Source organism: Strix aluco, chromosome 34 (assembly GCF_031877795.1).
Source record: "Strix aluco isolate bStrAlu1 chromosome 34, bStrAlu1.hap1, whole genome shotgun sequence".
In the NCBI taxonomy this organism is placed as follows: Eukaryota; Metazoa; Chordata; class Aves; order Strigiformes; family Strigidae; genus Strix; species Strix aluco.
This window is the reverse complement of record NC_133964.1, coordinates 1,969,864-1,987,623: the sequence shown is the minus strand read 5'-3', so window position 1 is coordinate 1,987,623 and position 17,760 is coordinate 1,969,864.

Genomic DNA, 17,760 nt, shown 5'->3' with positions numbered 1-17,760 from the left:
CCCCATATTTTATGTTGTCCTGGAGAGCTTGCAGAGCACTGGGGAAAAGCAGGCAGAGAATTCCCTGCTAGCACCTTCTCTGTGCCTGTTCACATTGCTTCGCAGAATCGCTTTTGTGCAGAAAACAATAACACTTGTTCAGAAGGAAAGAAAGCACAGAACCCCAGATTTTATGTTGTCCTGGAGAGCTTGCAGAGCACTGGGGAAAGGCAGGCAGAGAATTCCCTGCTAGCACCTTCTCTGTGCCTGGGAAGCAGAAGTGTTCACATTGCTTCGCAGAATCGCTTTTGTGCAGAAAACACTAACACTTGTTCAGAACGAAAGAAAGCACAGAGCCCCAGATTCTATGTTGTCCTCGAGAGCTTGCAGAGCACTGGGGAAAGGCAGGCAGAGAATTCCCTGATAGCACCTTCTCTGTGCCTGTTCACATTGTTTCGCAGAATCGCTTTTGTTCAGAAAACAGTAACACTTGTTCAGAACGAAAGAAAGCACAGAGCCCCAGATTTTATGTTGTACTGGAGAGCTTGCAGAGCACTGGGGAAAGGCAGGCAGAGAATTCCCTGATAGCACCTTCTCTGTGCCTGTTCACATTGCTTCGCAGAATCGCTTTTGTGCAGAAAACAGTAACACTTGTTCAGAACGAAAGAAAGCACAGAGCCCCAGATTTTATGTTGTCCTCGAGAGCTTGCAGAGCACTGGGGAAAGGCAGGCAGAGAATTCCTTGCTAGCACCTTCTCTGTGCCTGGGAAGCAGAAGTGTTCACATTGCTTCGCAAGAATCGCTTTTGTGCAGAAAACAGTAACACTTGTTCAGAACGAAAGAAAGCACAGATCCCCAGATTTTATGTTGTCCTGGAGAGCTTGCAGAGCACTGGGGAAAGGCAGGCAGAGAATTCCCTGATAGCACCTTCTCTGTGCCTGCTCACATTGCTTCGCAGAATCGCTTTTGTGCAGAAAACAGTAACACTTGTTCAGAACGAAAGAAAGCACAGAGCCCCAGATTTTATGTTGTCCTGGAGAGCTTGCAGAGCACTGGGGAAAGGCAGGCAGAGAATTCCCTGCTAGCACCTTCTCTGTGCCTGGGAAGCAGAAGTGTTCACATTGCTTCGCAAGAATCGCTTTTGTGCAGAAAACAGTAACACTTGTTCAGAACGAAAGAAAGCACAGAGCCCCAGATTTTATGTTGTCCTGGAGAGCTTGCAGAGCACTGGGGAAAGGCAGGCAGAGAATTCCTTGCTAGCACCTTCTCTGTGCCTGGGAAGCAGAAGTGTTCACATTGTTTCGCAGAATCGCTTTTGTGCAGAAAACAGTAACACTTGTTCAGAAGGAAAGAAAGCACAGAGCCCCAGATTTTATGTTGTCCTGGAGAGCTTGCAGAGCACTGGGGAAAGGCAGGCAGAGAATTCCCTGCTAGCACCTTCTCTGTGCCTGTTCACATTGCTTCGCAGAATCGCTTTTGTGCAGAAAACAGTAACACTTGTTCAGAAGGAAAGAAATCACAGAGCCCCAGATTTTATGTTGTCCTGGAGAGCTTGCAGAGCACTGGGGAAAGGCAGGCAGAGAATTCCCTGCTAGCACCTTCTCTGTGCCTGGGAAGCAGAAGAGTTCACATTGCTTCGCAGAATCGCTTTTGTGCAGAAAACACTAACACTTGTTCAGAAGGAAAGAAAGCACAGAGCCCCAGATTTTATGTTGTCCTGGAGAGCTTGCAGAGCACTGGGGAAAGGCAGGCAGAGAATTCCCTGATAGCACCTTCTCTGTGCCTGTTTACATTGCTTCGCAGAATCGCTTTTGTGCCGAAAACATTAACACTTGTTCAGAAGGAAAGAAAGCACAGAGCCCCAGATTCTATGTTGTCCTGGAGAGCTTGCAGAGCACTGGGGAAAGGCAGGCAGAGAATTCCCTGCTAGCACCTTCTCTGTGCCTGGGAAGCAGAAGTGTTCACATTGCTTCGCAGAATCGCTTTTGTGCAGAAAACAGTAACACTTGTTCAGAAGGAAAGAAAGCACAGAGCCCCAGATTTTATGTTGTCCTGGAGAGCTTGCAGAGCACTGGGGAAAAGCAGGCAGAGAATTCCCTGATAGCACCTTCTCTGTGCCTGTTCACATTGCTTCGCAGAATCGCTTTTGTGCAGAAAACAGTAACACTTGTTCAGAAGGAAAGAAAGCACAGAGCCCCAGATTTTATGTTGTCCTGGAGAGCTTGCAGAGCACTGGGGAAAGGCAGGCAGAGAATTCCCTGATAGCACCTTCTCTGTGCCTGTTCACATTGCTTCGCAGAATCGCTTTTGTGCAGAAAACAGTAACACTTGTTCAGAACGAAAGAAAGCACAGAGCCCCAGATTTTATGTTGTCCTCGAGAGCTTGCAGAGCACTGGGGAAAGGCAGGCAGAGAATTCCTTGCTAGCACCTTCTCTGTGCCTGGGAAGCAGAAGTGTTCACATTGCTTCGCAAGAATCGCTTTTGTGCAGAAAACAGTAACACTTGTTCAGAACGAAAGAAAGCACAGATCCCCAGATTTTATGTTGTCCTGGAGAGCTTGCAGAGCACTGGGGAAAGGCAGGCAGAGAATTCCCTGATAGCACCTTCTCTGTGCCTGCTCACATTGCTTCGCAGAATCGCTTTTGTGCAGAAAACAGTAACACTTGTTCAGAACGAAAGAAAGCACAGAGCCCCAGATTTTATGTTGTCCTGGAGAGCTTGCAGAGCACTGGGGAAAGGCAGGCAGAGAATTCCCTGCTAGCACCTTCTCTGTGCCTGGGAAGCAGAAGTGTTCACATTGCTTCGCAAGAATCGCTTTTGTGCAGAAAACAGTAACACTTGTTCAGAACGAAAGAAAGCACAGAGCCCCAGATTCTCTGTTGTCCTCGAGAGCTTGCAGAGCACTGGGGAAAGGCAGGCAGAGAATTCCCTGCTAGCACCTTCTCTGTGCCTGGGAAGCAGAAGTGTTCACATTGCTTCGCAGAATCGCTTTTGTGCAGAAAACAGTAACACTTGTTCAGAAGGAAAGAAAGCACAGAGCCCCAGATTTTATGTTGTCCTGGAGAGCTTGCAGACCACTGGTGAAAAGCAGGCAGAGAATTCCCTGATAGCACCTTCTCTGTGCCTGTTCACATTGCTTCGCAGAATCGCTTTTGTGCAGAAAACACTAACACTTGTTCAGAAGGAAAGAAAGCACAGAGCCCCAGATTTTATGTTGTCCTGGAGAGCTTGCAGAGCACTGGGGAAAGGCAGGCAGAGAATTCCCTGATAGCACCTTCTCTGTGCCTGTTCACATTGCTTCGCAGAATCGCTTTTGTGCAGAAAACAGTAACACTTGTTCAGAACGAAAGAAAGCACAGAGCCCCAGATTTTATGTTGTCCTCGAGAGCTTGCAGAGCACTGGGGAAAGGCAGGCAGAGAATTCCTTGCTAGCACCTTCTCTGTGCCTGGGAAGCAGAAGTGTTCACATTGCTTCGCAAGAATCGCTTTTGTGCAGAAAACAGTAACACTTGTTCAGAACGAAAGAAAGCACAGAGCCCCAGATTTTATGTTGTCCTGGAGAGCTTGCAGAGCACTGGGGAAAGGCAGGCAGAGAATTCCCTGCTAGCACCTTCTCTGTGCCTGGGAAGCAGAAGTGTTCACATTGTTTCGCAGAATCGCTTTTGTGCAGAAAACACTAACACTTGTTCAGAACGAAAGAAAGCACAGAGCCCCAGATTCTATGTTGTCCTCGAGAGCTTGCAGAGCACTGGGGAAAGGCAGGCAGAGAATTCCCTGCTAGCACCTTCTCTGTGCCTGGGAAGCAGAAGTGTTCACATTGCTTCGCAGAATCGCTTTTGTGCAGAAAACAGTAACACTTGTTCAGAAGGAAAGAAAGCACAGAGCCCCATATTTTATGTTGTCCTGGAGAGCTTGCAGAGCACTGGGGAAAAGCAGGCAGAGAATTCCCTGATAGCACCTTCTCTGTGCCTGTTCACATTGCTTCGCAGAATCGCTTTTGTGCAGAAAACAATAACACTTGTTCAGAAGGAAAGAAAGCACAGAACCCCAGATTTTATGTTGTCCTGGAGAGCTTGCAGAGCACTGGGGAAAGGCAGGCAGAGAATTCCCTGCTAGCACCTTCTCTGTGCCTGGGAAGCAGAAGTGTTCACATTGCTTCGCAGAATCGCTTTTGTGCAGAAAACAGTAACACTTGTTCAGAAGGAAAGAAAGCACAGAGCCCCAGATTTTATGTTGTCCTGGAGAGCTTGCAGAGCACTGGGGAAAGGCAGGCAGAGAATTCCCTGCTAGCACCTTCTCTGTGCCTGGGAAGCAGAAGTGTTCACATTGCTTCGCAAGAATCGCTTTTGTGCAGAAAACAGTAACACTTGTTCAGAACGAAAGAAAGCACAGAGCCCCAGATTTTATGTTGTCCTGGAGAGCTTGCAGAGCACTGGGGAAAGGCAGGCAGAGAATTCCTTGCTAGCACCTTCTCTGTGCCTGGGAAGCAGAAGTGTTCACATTGCTTCGCAGAATCGCTTTTGTGCAGAAAACAGTAACACTTGTTCAGAACGAAAGAAAGCACAGAGCCCCAGATTCTCTGTTGTCCTCGAGAGCTTGCAGAGCACTGGGGAAAGGCAGGCAGAGAATTCCCTGCTAGCACCTTCTCTGTGCCTGGGAAGCAGAAGTGTTCACATTGCTTCGCAGAATCGCTTTTGTGCAGAAAACAGTAACACTTGTTCAGAAGGAAAGAAAGCACAGAGCCCCATATTTTATGTTGTCCTGGAGAGCTTGCAGAGCACTGGGGAAAAGCAGGCAGAGAATTCCCTGATAGCACCTTCTCTGTGCCTGTTCACATTGCTTCGCAGAATCGCTTTTGTGCAGAAAACACTAACACTTGTTCAGAAGGAAAGAAAGCACAGAACCCCAGATTTTATGTTGTCCTGGAGAGCTTGCAGAGCACTGGGGAAAGGCAGGCAGAGAATTCCCTGCTAGCACCTTCTCTGTGCCTGGGAAGCAGAAGTGTTCACATTGCTTCGCAGAATCGCTTTTGTGCAGAAAACAGTAACACTTGTTCAGAAGGAAAGAAAGCACAGAGCCCCAGATTTTATGTTGTCCTGGAGAGCTTGCAGAGCACTGGGGAAAGGCAGGCAGAGAATTCCCTGATAGCACCTTCTCTGTGCCTGCTCACATTGTTTCGCAGAATCGCTTTTGTTCAGAAAACAGTAACACTTGTTCAGAACGAAAGAAAGCACAGAGCCCCAGATTTTATGTTGTACTGGAGAGCTTGCAGAGCACTGGGGAAAGGCAGGCAGAGAATTCCCTGATAGCACCTTCTCTGTGCCTGTTCACATTGCTTCGCAGAATCGCTTTTGTGCAGAAAACAGTAACACTTGTTCAGAACGAAAGAAAGCACAGAGCCCCAGATTTTATGTTGTCCTCGAGAGCTTGCAGAGCACTGGGGAAAGGCAGGCAGAGAATTCCTTGCTAGCACCTTCTCTGTGCCTGGGAAGCAGAAGTGTTCACATTGCTTCGCAAGAATCGCTTTTGTGCAGAAAACAGTAACACTTGTTCAGAACGAAAGAAAGCACAGATCCCCAGATTTTATGTTGTCCTGGAGAGCTTGCAGAGCACTGGGGAAAGGCAGGCAGAGAATTCCCTGATAGCACCTTCTCTGTGCCTGCTCACATTGCTTCGCAGAATCGCTTTTGTGCAGAAAACAGTAACACTTGTTCAGAACGAAAGAAAGCACAGAGCCCCAGATTTTATGTTGTCCTGGAGAGCTTGCAGAGCACTGGGGAAAGGCAGGCAGAGAATTCCCTGCTAGCACCTTCTCTGTGCCTGGGAAGCAGAAGTGTTCACATTGCTTCGCAAGAATCGCTTTTGTGCAGAAAACAGTAACACTTGTTCAGAACGAAAGAAAGCACAGAGCCCCAGATTTTATGTTGTCCTGGAGAGCTTGCAGAGCACTGGGGAAAGGCAGGCAGAGAATTCCTTGCTAGCACCTTCTCTGTGCCTGGGAAGCAGAAGTGTTCACATTGCTTCGCAGAATCGCTTTTGTGCAGAAAACAGTAACACTTGTTCAGAAGGAAAGAAAGCACAGAGCCCCAGATTCTCTGTTGTCCTCGAGAGCTTGCAGAGCACTGGGGAAAGGCAGGCAGAGAATTCCCTGCTAGCACCTTCTCTGTGCCTGGGAAGCAGAAGTGTTCACATTGCTTCGCAGAATCGCTTTTGTGCAGAAAACAGTAACACTTGTTCAGAAGGAAAGAAAGCACAGAGCCCCAGATTTTATGTTGTCCTGGAGAGCTTGCAGACCACTGGTGAAAAGCAGGCAGAGAATTCCCTGATAGCACCTTCTCTGTGCCTGTTCACATTGCTTCGCAGAATCGCTTTTGTGCAGAAAACACTAACACTTGTTCAGAAGGAAAGAAAGCACAGAGCCCCAGATTTTATGTTGTCCTGGAGAGCTTGCAGAGCACTGGGGAAAGGCAGGCAGAGAATTCCCTGATAGCACCTTCTCTGTGCCTGTTCACATTGCTTCGCAGAATCGCTTTTGTGCAGAAAACAGTAACACTTGTTCAGAACGAAAGAAAGCACAGAGCCCCAGATTTTATGTTGTCCTCGAGAGCTTGCAGAGCACTGGGGAAAGGCAGGCAGAGAATTCCTTGCTAGCACCTTCTCTGTGCCTGGGAAGCAGAAGTGTTCACATTGCTTCGCAAGAATCGCTTTTGTGCAGAAAACAGTAACACTTGTTCAGAACGAAAGAAAGCACAGAGCCCCAGATTTTATGTTGTCCTGGAGAGCTTGCAGAGCACTGGGGAAATGCAGGCAGAGAATTCCCTGCTAGCACCTTCTCTGTGCCTGGGAAGCAGAAGTGTTCACATTGTTTCGCAGAATCGCTTTTGTGCAGAAAACACTAACACTTGTTCAGAACGAAAGAAAGCACAGAGCCCCAGATTCTATGTTGTCCTCGAGAGCTTGCAGAGCACTGGGGAAAGGCAGGCAGAGAATTCCCTGCTAGCACCTTCTCTGTGCCTGGGAAGCAGAAGTGTTCACATTGCTTCGCAGAATCGCTTTTGTGCAGAAAACAGTAACACTTGTTCAGAAGGAAAGAAAGCACAGAGCCCCATATTTTATGTTGTCCTCGAGAGCTTGCAGAGCACTGGGGAAAAGCAGGCAGAGAATTCCCTGATAGCACCTTCTCTGTGCCTGTTCACATTGCTTCGCAGAATCGCTTTTGTGCAGAAAACAGTAACACTTGTTCAGAACGAAAGAAAGCACAGAGCCCCAGATTTGATGTTGTCCTGGAGAGCTTGCAGAGCACTGGGGAAAGGCAGGCAGAGAATTCCCTGCTAGCACCTTCTCTGTGCCTGGGAAGCAGATGTGTTCACATTGCTTCGCAAGAATCGCTTTTGTGCAGAAAACAGTAACACTTGTTCAGAAGGAAAGAAAGCACAGAGCCCCAGATTTTATGTTGTCCTGGAGAGCTTGCAGAGCACTGGGGAAAGGCAGGCAGAGAATTCCCTGATAGCACCTTCTCTGTTCCTGTTCACATTGCTTCGCAGAATCGCTTTTGTGCAGAAAACAGTAACACTTGTTCAGAACGAAAGAAAGCACAGAGCCCCAGATTTTATGTTGTCCTGGAGAGCTTGCAGAGCACTGGGGAAAGGCAGGCAGAGAATTCCCTGCTAGCACCTTCTCTGTGCCTGGGAAGCAGAAGTGTTCACATTGCTTCACAAGAATCGCTTTTGTGCAGAAAACAGTAACACTTGTTCAGAACGAAAGAAAGCACAGAGCCCCAGATTTTATGTTGTCCTGGAGAGCTTGCAGAGCACTGGGGAAAGGCAGGCAGAGAATTCCTTGCTAGCACCTTCTCTGTGCCTGGGAAGCAGAAGTGTTCACATTGCTTCGCAGAATCGCTTTTGTGCAGAAAACAGTAACACTTGTTCAGAAGGAAAGAAAGCACAGAGCCCCAGATTTTATGTTGTCCTGGAGAGCTTGCAGAGCACTGGGGAAAGGCAGGCAGAGAATTCCCTGCTAGCACCTTCTCTGTGCCTGTTCACATTGCTTCGCAGAATCGCTTTTGTGCAGAAAACAGTAACACTTGTTCAGAAGGAAAGAAAGCACAGAGCCCCAGATTCTATGTTGTCCTGGAGAGCTTGCAGAGCACTGGGGAAAGGCAGGCAGAGAATTCCCTGCTAGCACCTTCTCTGTGCCTGGGAAGCAGAAGTGTTCACATTGCTTCGCAGAATCGCTTTTGTGCAGAAAACAGTAACACTTGTTCAGAAGGAAAGAAAGCATAGAGCCCCAGATTTTATGTTGTCCTGGAGAGCTTGCAGACCACTGGGGAAAAGCAGGCAGAGAATTCCCTGATAGCACCTTCTCTGTGCCTGTTCACATTGCTTCGCAGAATCGCTTTTGTGCAGAAAACAGTAACACTTGTTCAGAAGGAAAGAAAGCACAGAGCCCCATATTTTATGTTGTCCTGGAGAGCTTGCAGAGCACTGGGGAAAGGCAGGCAGAGAATTCCCTGCTAGCACCTTCTCTGTGCCTGGGAAGCAGAAGTGTTCACATTGCTTCACAAGAATCGCTTTTGTGCAGAAAACACTAACACTTGTTCAGAATGAAAGAAAGCACAGAGCCCCAGATTCTATGTTGTCCTCGAGAGCTTGCAGAGCACTGGGGAAAGGCAGGCAGAGAATTCCTTGCTAGCACCTTCTCTGTGCCTGGGAAACAGAAGTGTTCACATTGCTTCGCAGGAATCGCTTTTGTGCAGAAAACACTAACACTTGTTCAGAACAAAAGAAAGCACAGAGCCCCAGATTTTATGTTGTCCTGGAGAGCTTGCAGAGCACTGGGGAAAAACAGGCAGAGAATTCCCTGATAGCACCTTCTCTGTGCCTGTTCACATTGCTTCGCAGAATCGCTTTTGTGCAGAAAACAGTAACACTTGTTCAGAACGAAAGAAAGCACAGAGCCCCAGATTTTATGTTGTCCTGGAGAGCTTGCAGAGCACTGGGGAAAGGCAGGCAGAGAATTCCCTGATAGCACCTTCTCTGTGCCTGTTCACATTGCTTCGCAGAATCGCTTTTGTGCAGAAAACACTAACACTTGTTCAGAACGAAAGAAAGCACAGAGCCCCAGATTTTATGTTGTCCTCGAGAACTTGCAGAGCACTGGGGAAAGGCAGGCAGAGAATTCCTTGCTAGCACCTTCTCTGTGCCTAGGAAGCAGAAGTGTTCACATTGTTTCGCAGAATCGCTTTTGTGCAGAAAACAGTAACACTTGTTCAGAAGGAAAGAAAGCACAGAGCCCCAGATTTTATGTTGTCCTGGAGAGCTTGCAGAGCACTGGGGAAAGGCAGGCAGAGAATTCCCTGATAGCACCTTCTCTGTGCCTGTTCACATTGCTTCGCAGAATCGCTTTTGTGCAGAAAACAGTAACACTTGTTCAGAAGGAAAGAAATCACAGAGCCCCAGATTTTATGTTGTCCTGGAGAGCTTGCAGAGCACTGGGGAAAGGCAGGCAGAGAATTCCCTGCTAGCACCTTCTCTGTGCCTGGGAAGCAGAAGTGTTCACATTGCTTCGCAGAATCGCTTTTGTGCAGAAAACAGTAACACTTGTTCAGAAGGAAAGAAAGCACAGAGCCCCAGATTTTATGTTGTCCTGGAGAGCTTGCAGAGCACTGGGGAAAAGCAGGCAGAGAATTCCCTGATAGCACCTTCTCTGTGCCTGTTCACATTGCTTCGCAGAATCGCTTTTGTGCAGAAAACAGTAACACTTGTTCAGAAGGAAAGAAAGCACAGAGCCCCAGATTTTATGTTGTCCTGGAGAGCTTGCAGAGCACTGGGGAAAGGCAGGCAGAGAATTCCCTGATAGCACCTTCTCTGTGCCTGTTCACATTGCTTCGCAGAATCGCTTTTGTGCAGAAAACACTAACACTTGTTCAGAACGAAAGAAAGCACAGAGCCCCAGATTCTCTGTTGTCCTGGAGAGCTTGCAGAGCACTGGGGAAAGGCAGGCAGAGAATTCCCTGCTAGCACCTTCTCTGTGCCTGGGAAGCAGAAGTGTTCACATTGCTTCGCAGAATCGCTTTTGTGCAGAAAACAGTAACACTTGTTCAGAAGGAAAGAAAGCACAGAGCCCCAAATTTTATGTTGTCCTGGAGAGCTTGCAGACCACTGGGGAAAAGCAGGCAGAGAATTCCCTGATAGCACCTTCTCTGTGCCTGTTCACATTGCTTCGCAGAATCGCTTTTGTGCAGAAAACAGTAACACTTGTTCAGAAGGAAAGAAAGCACAGAGCCCCAGATTCTATGTTGTCCTCGAGAGCTTGCAGAGCACTGGGGAAAGGCAGGCAGAGAATTCCTTGCTAGCACCTTCTCTGTGCCTGGGAAGCAGAAGTGTTCACATTGCTTCGCAAGAATCGCTTTTGTGCAGAAAACAGTAACACTTGTTCAGAACGAAAGAAAGCACAGAGCCCCAGATTTTATGTTGTCCTGGAGAGCTTGCAGAGCACTGGGGAAAGGCAGGCAGAGAATTCCCTGCTAGCACCTTCTCTGTGCCTGGGAAGCAGAAGTGTTCACATTGTTTCGCAGAATCGCTTTTGTGCAGAAAACACTAACACTTGTTCAGAACGAAAGAAAGCACAGAGCCCCAGATTCTATGTTGTCCTCGAGAGCTTGCAGAGCACTGGGGAAAGGCAGGCAGAGAATTCCCTGCTAGCACCTTCTCTGTGCCTGGGAAGCAGAAGTGTTCACATTGCTTCGCAGAATCGCTTTTGTGCAGAAAACAGTAACACTTGTTCAGAAGGAAAGAAAGCACAGAGCCCCAGATTTTATGTTGTCCTGGAGAGCTTGCAGAGCACTGGGGAAAAGCAGGCAGAGAATTCCCTGATAGCACCTTCTCTGTGCCTGTTCACATTGCTTCGCAGAATCGCTTTTGTGCAGAAAACAGTAACACTTGTTCAGAAGGAAAGAAAGCACAGAACCCCAGATTCTATGTTGTCCTGGAGAGCTTGCAGAGCACTGGGGAAAGGCAGGCAGAGAATTCCCTGATAGCACCTTCTCTGTGCCTGGGAAGCAGAAGTGTTCACATTGCTTCGCAGAATCGCTTTTGTGCAGAAAACACTAACACTTGTTCAGAAGGAAAGAAAGCACAGAGCCCCAGATTCTATGTTGTCCTGGAGAGCTTGCAGAGCACTGGGGAAAGGCAGGCAGAGAATTCCCTGATAGCACCTTCTCTGTGCCTGTTCACATTGTTTCGCAGAATCGCTTTTGTTCAGAAAACAGTAACACTTGTTCAGAACGAAAGAAAGCACAGAGCCCCAGATTTTATGTTGTCCTGGAGAGCTTGCAGAGCACTGGGGAAAGGCAGGCAGAGAATTCCCTGATAGCACCTTCTCTGTTCCTGTTCACATTGCTTCGCAGAATCGCTTTTGTGCAGAAAACAGTAACACTTGTTCAGAAGGAAAGAAAGCACAGATCCCCAGATTTTATGTTGTCCTGGAGAGCTTGCAGAGCACTGGGGAAAGGCAGGCAGAGAATTCCCTGCTAGCACCTTCTCTGTGCCTGTTCACATTGCTTCGCAGAATCGCTTTTGTGCAGAAAACAGTAACACTTGTTCAGAACGAAAGAAAGCACAGAGCCCCAGATTTTATGTTGTCCTGGAGAGCTTGCAGAGCACTGGGGAAAGGCAGGCAGAGAATTCCCTGCTAGCACCTTCTCTGTGCCTGGGAAGCATAAGTGTTCACATTGCTTCACAAGAATCGCTTTTGTGCAGAAAACAGTAACACTTGTTCAGAACGAAAGAAAGCACAGAGCCCCAGATTTTATGTTGTCCTGGAGAGCTTGCAGAGCACTGGGGAAAGGCAGGCAGAGAATTCCTTGCTAGCACCTTCTCTGTGCCTGGGAAGCAGAAGTGTTCACATTGCTTCGCAGAATCGCTTTTGTGCAGAAAACAGTAACACTTGTTCAGAAGGAAAGAAAGCACAGAGCCCCAGATTTGATGTTGTCCTGGAGAGCTTGCAGAGCACTGGGGAAAGGCAGGCAGAGAATTCCCTGCTAGCACCTTCTCTGTGCCTGTTCACATTGCTTCGCAGAATCGCTTTTGTGCAGAAAACAGTAACACTTGTTCAGAAGGAAAGAAAGCACAGAGCCCGAGATTCTATGTTGTCCTGGAGAGCTTGCAGAGCACTGGGGAAAGGCAGGCAGAGAATTCCCTGCTAGCACCTTCTCTGTGCCTGGGAAGCAGAAGTGTTCACATTGCTTCGCAGAATCGCTTTTGTGCAGAAAACAGTAACACTTGTTCAGAAGGAAAGAAAGCACAGAGCCCCAGATTTTATGTTGTCCTGGAGAGCTTGCAGAGCACTGGGGAAAGGCAGGCAGAGAATTCCCTGATAGCACCTTCTCTGTGCCTGTTCACATTGCTTCGCAGAATCGCTTTTGTGCAGAAAACAGTAACACTTGTTCAGAAGGAAAGAAATCACAGAGCCCCAGATTTTATGTTGTCCTGGAGAGCTTGCAGAGCACTGGGGAAAGGCAGGCAGAGAATTCCCTGCTAGCACCTTCTCTGTGCCTGGGAAGCAGAAGTGTTCACATTGCTTCGCAGAATCGCTTTTGTGCAGAAAACACTAACACTTGTTCAGAACGAAAGAAAGCACAGAGCCCCAGATTCTATGTTGTCCTCGAGAGCTTGCAGAGCACTGGGGAAAGGCAGGCAGAGAATTCCTTGCTAGCACCTTCTCTGTGCCTGGGAAGCAGAAGTGTTCACATTGCTTCGCAGAATCGCTTTTGTGCAGAAAACAGTAACACTTGTTCAGAAGGAAAGAAAGCACAGAGCCCCAGATTTTATGTTGTCCTGGAGAGCTTGCAGAGCACTGGGGAAAAGCAGGCAGAGAATTCCCTGATAGCACCTTCTCTGTGCCTGTTCACATTGCTTCGCAGAATCGCTTTTGTGCAGAAAACAGTAACACTTGTTCAGAAGGAAAGAAAGCACAGAGCCCCAGATTTTATGTTGTCCTGGAGAGCTTGCAGAGCACTGGGGAAAGGCAGGCAGAGAATTCCCTGCTAGCACCTTCTCTGTGCCTGGGAAGCAGAAGTGTTCACATTGCTTCGCAGAATCGCTTTTGTGCAGAAAACAGTAACACTTGTTCAGAAGGAAAGAAAGCACAGAGCCCCAGATTTTATGTTGTCCTGGAGAGCTTGCAGAGCACTGGGGAAAGGCAGGCAGAGAATTCCCTGCTAGCACCTTCTCTGTGCCTGGGAAGCAGAAGTGTTCACATTGTTTCGCAGAATCGCTTTTGTGCAGAAAACACTAACACTTGTTCAGAACGAAAGAAAGCACAGAGCCCCAGATTCTATGTTGTCCTCGAGAGCTTGCAGAGCACTGGGGAAAGGCAGGCAGAGAATTCTTTGCTAGCACCTTCTCTGTGCCTGGGAAGCAGAAGTGTTCACATTGCTTCGCAGAATCGCTTTTGTGCAGAAAACAGTAACACTTGTTCAGAAGGAAAGAAAGCACAGAGCCCCAGATTTTATGTTGTCCTGGAGAGCTTGCCGAGCACTGGGGAAAGGCAGGCAGAGAATTCCCTGCTAGCACCTTCTCTGTGCCTGTTCACATTGCTTCGCAGAATCGCTTTTGTGCAGAAAACAGTAACACTTGTTCAGAACGAAAGAAAGCACAGAGCCCCAGATTTTATGTTGTCCTGGAGAGCTTGCAGAGCACTGGGGAAAGGCAGGCAGAGAATTCCCTGATAGCACCTTCTCTGTGCCTGTTTACATTGCTTCGCAGAATCGCTTTTGTGCCGAAAACATTAACACTTGTTCAGAAGGAAAGAAAGCACAGAGCCCCAGATTCTATGTTGTCTTGGAGAGCTTGCAGAGCACTGGGGAAAGGCAGGCAGAGAATTCCCTGCTAGCACCTTCTCTGTGCCTGGGAAGCAGAAGTGTTCACATTGCTTCGCAGAATCGCTTTTGTGCAGAAAACAGTAACACTTGTTCAGAAGGAAAGAAAGCACAGAGCCCCAGATTTTATGTTGTCCTGGAGAGCTTGCAGAGCACTGGGGAAAAGCAGGCAGAGAATTCCCTGATAGCACCTTCTCTGTGCCTGTTCACATTGCTTCGCAGAATCGCTTTTGTGCAGAAAACAGTAACACTTGTTCAGAAGGAAAGAAAGCACAGAGCCCCAGATTTTATGTTGTCCTGGAGAGCTTGCAGAGCACTGGGGAAAGGCAGGCAGAGAATTCCCTGATAGCACCTTCTCTGTGCCTGTTCACATTGCTTCGCAGAATCGCTTTTGTGCAGAAAAAAGTAACACTTGTTCAGAACGAAAGAAAGCACAGAGCCCCAGATTTTATGTTGTCCTCGAGAGCTTGCAGAGCACTGGGGAAAGGCAGGCAGAGAATTCCTTGCTAGCACCTTCTCTGTGCCTGGGAAGCAGAAGTGTTCACATTGCTTCGCAAGAATCGCTTTTGTGCAGAAAACAGTAACACTTGTTCAGAACGAAAGAAAGCACAGATCCCCAGATTTTATGTTGTCCTGGAGAGCTTGCAGAGCACTGGGGAAAGGCAGGCAGAGAATTCCCTGCTAGCACCTTCTCTGTGCCTGCTCACATTGCTTCGCAGAATCGCTTTTGTGCAGAAAACAGTAACACTTGTTCAGAACGAAAGAAAGCACAGAGCCCCAGATTTTATGTTGTCCTGGAGAGCTTGCAGAGCACTGGGGAAAGGCAGGCAGAGAATTCCCTGCTAGCACCTTCTCTGTGCCTGGGAAGCAGATGTGTTCACATTGCTTCGCAAGAATCGCTTTTGTGCAGAAAACAGTAACACTTGTTCAGAACGAAAGAAAGCACAGAGCCCCAGATTTTATGTTGTCCTGGAGAGCTTGCAGAGCACTGGGGAAAGGCAGGCAGAGAATTCCTTGCTAGCACCTTCTCTGTGCCTGGGAAGCAGAAGTGTTCACATTGCTTCGCAGAATCGCTTTTGTGCAGAAAACAGTAACACTTGTTCAGAAGGAAAGAAAGCACAGAGCCCCAGATTCTCTGTTGTCCTGGAGAGCTTGCAGAGCACTGGGGAAAGGCAGGCAGAGAATTCCCTGCTAGCACCTTCTCTGTGCCTGGGAAGCAGAAGTGTTCACATTGCTTCGCAGAATCGCTTTTGTGCAGAAAACAGTAACACTTTTTCAGAACGAAAGAAAGCACAGAGCCCCAGATTTTATGTTGTCCTGGAGAGCTTGCAGAGCACTGGGGAAAGGCAGGCAGAGAATTCCTTGCTAGCACCTTCTCTGTGCCTGGGAAGCAGAAGTGTTCACATTGCTTCGCAGAATCGCTTTTGTGCAGAAAACAGTAACACTTGTTCAGAAGGAAAGAAAGCACAGAGCCCCAGATTTTATGTTGTCCTGGAGAGCTTGCAGAGCACTGGGGAAAGGCAGGCAGAGAATTCCCTGATAGCACCTTCTCTGTGCCTGTTCACATTGCTTCGCAGAATCGCTTTTGTGCAGAAAACAGTAACACTTGTTCAGAAGGAAAGAAATCACAGAGCCCCAGATTTTATGTTGTCCTGGAGAGCTTGCAGAGCACTGGGGAAAGGCAGGCAGAGAATTCCCTGCTAGCACCTTCTCTGTGCCTGGGAAGCAGAAGTGTTCACATTGCTTCGCAGAATCGCTTTTGTGCAGAAAACACTAACACTTGTTCAGAACGAAAGAAAGCACAGAGCCCCAGATTCTATGTTGTCCTCGAGAGCTTGCAGAGCACTGGGGAAAGGCAGGCAGAGAATTCCTTGCTAGCACCTTCTCTGTGCCTGGGAAGCAGAAGTGTTCACATTGCTTCGCAGAATCGCTTTTGTGCAGAAAACAGTAACACTTGTTCAGAAGGAAAGAAAGCACAGAGCCCCAGATTTTATGTTGTCCTGGAGAGCTTGCAGAGCACTGGGGAAAAGCAGGCAGAGAATTCCCTGATAGCACCTTCTCTGTGCCTGTTCACATTGCTTCGCAGAATCGCTTTTGTGCAGAAAACAGTAACACTTGTTCAGAAGGAAAGAAAGCACAGAGCCCCAGATTTTATGTTGTCCTGGAGAGCTTGCAGAGCACTGGGGAAAGGCAGGCAGAGAATTCCCTGCTAGCACCTTCTCTGTGCCTGGGAAGCAGAAGTGTTCACATTGCTTCGCAGAATCGCTTTTGTGCAGAAAACAGTAACACTTGTTCAGAAGGAAAGAAAGCACAGAGCCCCAGATTTTATGTTGTCCTGGAGAGCTTGCAGAGCACTGGGGAAAGGCAGGCAGAGAATTCCCTGCTAGCACCTTCTCTGTGCCTGGGAAGCAGAAGTGTTCACATTGTTTCGCAGAATCGCTTTTGTGCAGAAAACACTAACACTTGTTCAGAATGAAAGAAAGCACAGAGCCCCAGATTCTATGTTGTCCTCGAGAGCTTGCAGAGCACTGGGGAAAGGCAGGCAGAGAATTCTTTGCTAGCACCTTCTCTGTGCCTGGGAAGCAGAAGTGTTCACATTGCTTCGCAGAATCGCTTTTGTGCAGAAAACAGTAACACTTGTTCAGAAGGAAAGAAAGCACAGAGCCCCAGATTTTATGTTGTCCTGGAGAGCTTGCCGAGCACTGGGGAAAGGCAGGCAGAGAATTCCCTGCTAGCACCTTCTCTGTGCCTGTTCACATTGCTTCGCAGAATCGCTTTTGTGCCGAAAACATTAACACTTGTTCAGAAGGAAAGAAAGCACAGAGCCCCAGATTCTATGTTGTCCTGGAGAGCTTGCAGAGCACTGGGGAAAGGCAGGCAGAGAATTCCCTGCTAGCACCTTCTCTGTGCCTGGGAAGCAGAAGTGTTCACATTGCTTCGCAGAATCGCTTTTGTGCAGAAAACAGTAACACTTGTTCAGAAGGAAAGAAAGCACAGAGCCCCAGATTTTATGTTGTCCTGGAGAGCTTGCAGAGCACTGGGGAAAAGCAGGCAGAGAATTCCCTGATAGCACCTTCTCTGTGCCTGTTCACATTGCTTCGCAGAATCGCTTTTGTGCAGAAAACAGTAACACTTGTTCAGAAGGAAAGAAAGCACAGAGCCCCAGATTTTATGTTGTCCTGGAGAGCTTGCAGAGCACTGGGGAAAGGCAGGCAGAGAATTCCCTGATAGCACCTTCTCTGTGCCTGTTCACATTGCTTCGCAGAATCGCTTTTGTGCAGAAAAAAGTAACACTTGTTCAGAACGAAAGAAAGCACAGAGCCCCAGATTTTATGTTGTCCTCGAGAGCTTGCAGAGCACTGGGGAAAGGCAGGCAGAGAATTCCTTGCTAGCACCTTCTCTGTGCCTGGGAAGCAGAAGTGTTCACATTGCTTCGCAAGAATCGCTTTTGTGCAGAAAACAGTAACACTTGTTCAGAACGAAAGAAAGCACAGATCCCCAGATTTTATGTTGTCCTGGAGAGCTTGCAGAGCACTGGGGAAAGGCAGGCAGAGAATTCCCTGATAGCACCTTCTCTGTGCCTGCTCACATTGCTTCGCAGAATCGCTTTTGTGCAGAAAACAGTAACACTTGTTCAGAACGAAAGAAAGCACAGAGCCCCAGATTTTATGTTGTCCTGGAGAGCTTGCAGAGCACTGGGGAAAGGCAGGCAGAGAATTCCCTGCTAGCACCTTCTCTGTGCCTGGGAAGCAGAAGTGTTCACATTGCTTCGCAAGAATCGCTTTTGTGCAGAAAACAGTAACACTTGTTCAGAACGAAAGAAAGCACAGAGCCCCAGATTTTATGTTGTCCTGGAGAGCTTGCAGAGCACTGGGGAAAGGCAGGCAGAGAATTCCTTGCT